Here is a 7,887-nt window from a genome sequence, read left to right as displayed (position 1 = left end):
GTTATTTTTAACTAAAGCAAGCGGGTGCTGCGTTTATGGTTTGGCATGGCAGAATGCCAGCAAAGAGCGCTGCATTTATAATCTCTAAAAGACATCTCAGTTCATCGCAATCTCACAAGTCTCTGTTATAACACAATAAATATATGCATAATGAATCTTTCATAATGTCTACAATTCGTGTGATATAATGAGAGGATTCGTGAGCACGCAAATTTCAGCACTTCATTGCTCAACGCTGCAAACATGTGTTATCCCTTAATAAAATTAACCATGGTTTTTTTTGTAGTAACCATGGTTTAACTATGGGTTTTATAGTAAAACCATAGTAACTACAAAATATACCATGGTTTTACTAGTAGCCATAGTTAAACTATGGTTTTTGTAGTAAAACCATAGTAACTACATAATAAACCATGGTTTTACTACAGTAACCATAGTTAAACTATGGTTTTTGTAGTAAAACCATAGTAACTACATAATAAACCATGGTTTTACTACAGTAACCATAGTTAAACTATGGTTTTTGTAGTAAAACCATAGTAACAACATAATAAACCATGGTTTAACTATGGTTTTTGTAGTAAAACCATAATAACTACATAGTAACTACAAAAGAACCATGGTTTTACAACAAAAACCATGGTTTATCAACAGTTTTTGTAGTAAAACCATAGTAACTAAGAAATTAACCATGGTTTTACTGCAGTAACCATGATTTATCTATGGATTTGGTAGAAAACCATAGTAATTGCAAAATGAACTATGGTTTACCACAGCATTTGCAGTAGAACCATTACAAAATAACCCATGGTTTTTCTACAGTATTAACTACAGATTTAGTTATTTCTTACTCTTAAAAATTAGGGCTCAATAAAATAATCATAATTAATCTCATGATTTCTGAAAATGAAACAATAATCAAATTTGGCAAATGTGTTGTCAGTTATTACAACAAAGAACATTATAAAACTCAGCTTTGACAAGTTTTACCTATGAATATAAACATGCAAAAGGCATCCTTTTTCAGATAAGACCACCTCCTATGAAAATACAGCCATAATATCAGATGCATGTTTTAAAATGAACAGTGAATGAACGACTAACACAGCTGAATGGACATTATTGCACTTATTACATGGCTGCACTCTTAAAAAAGGTTCTTAAATGGTTCTTTGGCATGGGTGTATGGTTCCATGAAGAACATTTAATATCCAAAGAACCTTTTCATTGCACAAAAGGTTCTTTGTGGCACAGAAGGTTCTTTAGACTATTTAATGGTTCTTCACAGTCAACATGTTGTAAAAATTGTTTTCTGGAAAGTGAGATCAAGTGAGCTGAATTGTCCTGCCTGGTCCAGGACTCATTCCAGACTCATTTTCTATTAGTTGCGTTCAATTATAGTGCAATATAAAGTATTAATTTTGAGTTGTATAAATAGTGTTGTGGTGTTTATTAGGCTAATTAAAAAAAGACCAGTAGATCAGTCCTTTATATCTATTACATCTATTTTAATGCTGTTTTGCATGACTCAAAAAAACAAATAAAATAAAATTATTAGGCTAGTTATTTAACAAAAGCAAAGTTTAGTATACAAAAATACTGCAATCGTGTTTTTTAAAATGAAATAAAAAGGCTGAGTGATACAAAATCTGAAAATATAAAAGTGCCATTTTGTCAAACACTGTTTGTTGCTGCCGTGTGTTTTGAGTTTGAGCTCTGTCAAGTTAATTCTTTATCGTCTATTTTTTATCTTAAAATCAATTTTATACACCATCATTTTCGTTTCTATAACGTGTGAATATATCGTATTCTACAACAAAAACAATCTGAGCGCCTTGTTATCACTAGTTCTATTTTGATTTCCAGAGTCCACTATTAGCTTATAGCCCGTTAGCATCGCCAGCGTGGTTGCCGCTAATCTCGCTTACATTGCTAATACTCTATTCACACACATTACCATTGTTTTACTCACTGTTACTGGCTTTAATGGCGGATGTGTGTCTACCTTTGAGTGCAGGTGAGGACACGTTCGAGCTGCATTCGGTGCAGCTCGAGCTGGAGGCTGTGGAGAAGCAGATCCGCGACCTGGTGAAGAGGCAGGCCCAGCTGAGGGAGCGGAGAGCCGCGCTGGAAACATCCCAGGCTGACGCTCACAAGTCCGAGGTAAGTATACAGCGCGCTGCTAATTCTCCCACCACCTCTACTCCGTGTGTTTCTCTGCACAGGCCTGGTGCACCCAGGACGCGATCTTCCCAGATGTCCTTCACTCCGGCGCCGGGACACCACGGACCCTGGGTGCAGCCGCAGCGGAAGACGCGAGCCAGGCCCCGGGCGACGACCTCTCCCCCTCCACCGCCTCCGGTCTTCACCCGGAACCACTTCGCTCCCCTCCGCGAGACGGAACGCGACGCTGTGATCATCGGAGACTCCATCGTCCGGCACGTCCGTGCTACGTTAACTGAAGGTAAAGTGCACACTCACTGTTTACCTGGTGCTCATGTTCTCGATGTTTTTGCGCAGATACCTGCGATCCTGAAGGGCGACGAGAGCACCGGAGCGGTCGTGCTTCACGCGGGGGTTAACGACACCAAGCTGCGGCAGACGGAGACACTGAAGAGGGACTTCAGGAGCCTGATCGAGACGGTGCGCCGCACATCGCCCGCGACGACGATCATCGTGTCAGGACCGCTTCCCACGTATCGACGAGGACACGAAAGGTTCAGTAGACTTTTTGCTTTAAATGAATGGTTATTGTCATGGTGTAAAGAACAGAAACTGCTCTTTGTTAATAATTGGAATCTTTTCTGGGAGCGTCCTAGGCTTTTTCGCGCTGATGGCCTGCACCCCAGCAGAGTCGGAGCGGAACTCATGTCGGACAACATCTCCAGGACGCTACGCACCATATGACTAGTAAGTCAAATCTCAAATAACTGCCCTGATGACTTGTGTTCTACCCGCTTAAATGATAGAAGTACTTGTGCTGTCCAATCTATAAAGACTGTGTCTGTTCCCCGAATAGTGAGGTCAAAATATAAATTTAATGCAGGATCTAGAAAAAATCTTATCGTGATTAAACCAGAAAAATGTAAAATAAATGAACAAAAACAATTTTTAAAGTTTGGGCTCCTAAACATTAGATCACTCTCACCCAAAGCAGTTATTGTAAATGAAATGATCACAGATAATAGTTTTGATGTACTCTGCTTGACTGAAACCTGGCTAAAACCTAATGATTATATTGGTCTAAATGAGTCTACTCCACCAAGCTACTGTTATAAGCATGAGCCCCGTCAGACTGGTCGTGGCGGCGGTGTTGCAACAATATATAGTGATATTCTCAATGTTACTCAGAAGACAGGATACAGGTTTAACTCATTCGAAATACTAATGCTTAATGTTACACTGTCAGATATGCAAAAGAAATCTATCGTATCTCTTGCTCTGGCTACTGTGTATAGACCACCAGGGCCATATACAGATTTCCTAAAAGAATTTGCAGATTTCCTCTCAGACCTATTGGTTACTGTTGATAAAGCGCTAATTGTCGGAGATTTTAACATTCACGTTGATAATACAAATGATGCATTAGGACTTGCGTTTACTGACCTAATAAACTCTTTTGGAGTCAAGCAAAACGTCACCGGGCCCACTCATCGTTTTAATCATACGCTAGATTTAATTATATCGCATGGAATTGATCTTACTGATATAGATATCGTACCTCAAAGTGATGATGTTACTGACCATTTCCTTGTATCGTGCATACTGCGTATTACTGATAATAACTATATCGCTCCGCGTTATCGTCTGGGCAGAACTATTGTTCCAGCCACCAAAGACAGATTCACAAATAACCTGCCTGATTTATCTCAACTGCTCTGTGTACCAATAAGTACACATGAACTAGACGAAATGACTAGCAACATGGGCACTATCTTCTCTAATACATTAGAAGCTGTTGCCCCCATCAAATTGAAAAAGGTTAGAGAAAAACGTACTGCGCCATGGTACAACAGTAATACCCATTCTCTCAAGAAAGCTCCCTTTTTTTTTTTTTTTTGTCTTCATTAGTTGTCATCATTGTTGCTCTCCTTGTTACAGAAGTTTGTTTCTGGCACTGGATCAAAAAAAAAAATGGTAATTGCGATTTTTATCTCAAAATTCTGTCTTAACATTTCCGAATTCTGACTTTTCTTTAATTATTTAATTTTTAATCCCATGGTAGAAGCGTAAAAAAAAACTTCAAGATTTACAAGATTATATAATAAAATAGAAAACAGTTACTTTAAATTGTAATGATACTTAACAATATTACTATTTTTGCTAAGTTTTTGATCAAATAAATGGAGACTTGCTGGGCATAAGAGACCAAATCTTACTGACCCAAACTGAAGGGCTGTGTATCACAGCACAATAGTACAGACCAGTTAATTATACTAAAAGTGTAGCTGAGAGCACAGCATACTGCAGCCATTTTGCTATTAGACAGCAGGGACACATTATGTTCTTATCTGTCACTGAGCTGGGCCGCTGCAGGATAAACCTCCAGATGAAGGTATGAGCAGTTCATTTGCTCCTTCTTTTTAAATATTGAGTGGAGGAGCCTGAGCATGCACAGTACGACCCCTCAGCTCATCCACCTTTAATTTATACCCAAATCCATTCCGCTGGGACCCCGCAGTCCTCCGCTCCACCTGAACTCATAAAGGGCTTAACTGAATCCATCATTGGCTTAATTGCTCAAATTAAGTGCTTTATCAGACTCCGGCCTTTGATGAGTTTCTTTGCCACAGACCCCCTCGGCTTGTAAGGTAAATACACAAGCTCGGACACAATCTCACTTATCAAGCTGAGGCTGGAGTTATTATGGCTTTTAAGTTATGCAGAGTGCAGAAATCATATCACTTCATTCCCTACTTGTTGCTGCTGGAGGCCCAATGACACTGAAGCCCATGCTGCGGAAATGGCACCCAAGTGACTGGCTGCCATTAAAAATGCATTGCTGCCATTTTGGTGCCACTTAGGTTACATGTGCAAAGCTGATCTGCTCATCACTAACAGATGCTGAGGACGTCAAACCTGCTTTGGGATTTCACACACATATAGTTTATTAGCAGTGCTAAATGTATTTCACTTAATACTGTTGCCAACCTGAAATGCTTATGTATAGCAAGTTAATTTGTTTAGCAAAAACATTTGACTTAATCATAATGTAAGCGCTGACATTTTGGGTTTTTATTATTATTTTACAAGTTATAAATAGAATTGTAATTGCAAACACATTTGTACCAGGTGCTGAGTAATTGTCTCCCGCACGGTTTAGGATATTGAAATTAAACACTGTCCAGACGTTCTGTCTTAATTTAAAGTCACTGAAATGCCAGTATCTTCAGTGGCTCGTCTCACAGGTGTTTCGGTTGGAAAGAACAGGTTTATTTCTCTCTTTTTCCCCCTTCCCCCTATTCTCTTTCGTCTGCTATTCACTTTGAGTGAAATAGCATTTGTTACACAGATGTGACCAATATGTAAATTTAGCATCAATTAGAGTCACGGGCGAGTGTGCCAAATTGACTGACAACACTGCTGAAGCAATTTGCAAGCCAACTGAATGCATCTATGAGTCCTCAAAGGCAGTTTGCTTTGGCGGGTGTTCATTCTGAGCCCAAGATAGATTCTGACATTATTAGACCTGCATCTTGATTTCCAGCAGCCTGTGCTAGGTAGAATATATATTACGATTTGGCTTTTACAGCGAGTGCGGTTTGGGCTAGATTAATGGCAGGTATAAATAAAATCCTAATTTAGATTGATTTGTTTTTGTGGAATTCAAGCGTATTCAACAACCTCTTACAACAATCGGAATAAAGCAGCACTAGACAATAAACACTATCAGACAAGTTAATTTAACAATACATGCCATGCTTTTTATGCGTTTAAATACTAATTATTATATTAAATATACACTACTGTTCAAAAGTTTGGGGTCAGTAAGATTTATTTTTGAAAGAAGTCTCTTATGCTCACCAAAGAGCATTTATGTCAAATAGATTTTTTTGTAACAATGTTAAAGTCTTTACTGTCACTTTTGATTAGTTTATTGCGTCCTTGCTAAATAAACATATTAATATATTTTTTAAAAAACGTATTGACTCCAAACATTTGAACAGAAGTGTAATAATATTAATAGTAAAACTATTAACAACCATATAATAATAATGACTAACTTGAATTTAAATTATTTTTAAATGTTTAAAAAAAAAATAACTTTCCTGTCACAAGCCGAAATGTGTTATGATTAACATTAACTTATGATTAGCTACGCTAATTATGTCTCTATTTATTGACATCCCGTGGTAACTAGGATTTACACATGCTTCAGTCTGGATCCAGAACACCTAAGAAAGGATGATGCCAACCCCTCAGAGGACCTCAGATGATGCCAACCCTGAAACAACATACAGAACTACCACATTTTGCTATAAGTTTGATTGCATCATATAATAATTGCTGTTAATAGTGTTCATCGTCTGTTTGATTACGTCTTTAATTGATTTTTCCGTACATTTCTGCCATATGTACATTGACTGACAGTCACCACTGATAAGCTACCACTAAATATTGTAGAAACTTAATTTGCTGTAAAGTTGCTTTGAAATGACTTGTATCTTGAAAAGCGCTGTACAAATAAACTTGAATTGAATTAAACTTGAATTGAATTTTGTCTCACTATCATACATTTTGCACCTATGAATTGATCGTATAACTACAAAATGAGTTTCAAATTCGCGATTTAATAAAGATTTAATGTGATTTTAAGAGGTTTGTTTATGTGAATGCTGTGTGACTGTGACGTGTTTTAATGGGCGTGCGCTGGAGTCGCATTCAAACGCTGGAGCAGAGGGAGTTGCCATGGAAACGGGGCGCAACACTGTAACTGACAAAACGTAAATCTTCATTTCTCGCTGCTTTCAGGTGAGTTTAGTCCCTCAAATCACACAAATATCACATACATCTGTTCCAGACACTTTCTTACATGTAACTGACATGTTTCTGTTGAATATTTACTTCACAGAAATGTTTTACAGTCGTTGAAAAAGTCGGCTAGCATCTCAACTGTTTTTAGACTAGGTATGTTAGGCTAACTCTGAAGCTTGAGCTCTTGTTTATGAAAGTTTGGGCTTTTAATCACATCTTTATGTGTAGATGAGAGGTTTTGAGAGTTTTGTAAAGGTTTTGGTGTCAATGGTTTATTGGAAGTTGTCAAACATATTTAGCCTAAAATATGTGCTGTATACAGTTAATCAGTGACGTCACTTACACGGAATTAAATAAAGCTAACGTTAGTTCAAACGTGTTTTGATCTTTCATGGTAAACAAATATTGATAAAAAATTGTTCTGTGGTTTCAGGAGTGATAATATAATCTTTCTACAAAAGAAGAGAAGCTCCAAGATTTCAAAATTTGTGAAGGGAGCTGCTGACAGAAATGCAGGAAACACAGGTGAGCATAGAAGAACATTTAATTCATTCATATGCATTTTTTCACAACATATTTTCTTATATCACCATTCATCTGTTATATTACAGTTCATTATAGGAAGGTTTTGACATCCAAACCTGAGTAACACAAACCCAAATACATGAACGTTAATTCTTTTATTTTAAGAAATTGTTTGTGTGTGTGTGTGTATGTGTGTGTCTATGCTGATGGCCGTGCAGCAGAGTTGTAGCGGACCTCCTGTCGGACAACATCTCTAAGGCGCTATGAACCATATGACTAGTAAGTAAAAGCTCAAACATGCACTACTGTTCAAAAGCTAGAGGTTGGTATGATTTCTTTGTTTGTTTTTTTTTTTACGTGTTTTTATGTCAGTCCTCTGCACACCAC

The sequence above is a fragment of the Sinocyclocheilus rhinocerous genome, unplaced genomic scaffold (assembly GCF_001515625.1).
Source record: "Sinocyclocheilus rhinocerous isolate Xijiao unplaced genomic scaffold, SAMN03320098_v1.1 scaffold2331, whole genome shotgun sequence".
Taxonomy (NCBI): domain Eukaryota; kingdom Metazoa; phylum Chordata; class Actinopteri; order Cypriniformes; family Cyprinidae; genus Sinocyclocheilus; species Sinocyclocheilus rhinocerous.
This window is presented reverse-complemented; position numbering follows the sequence as displayed.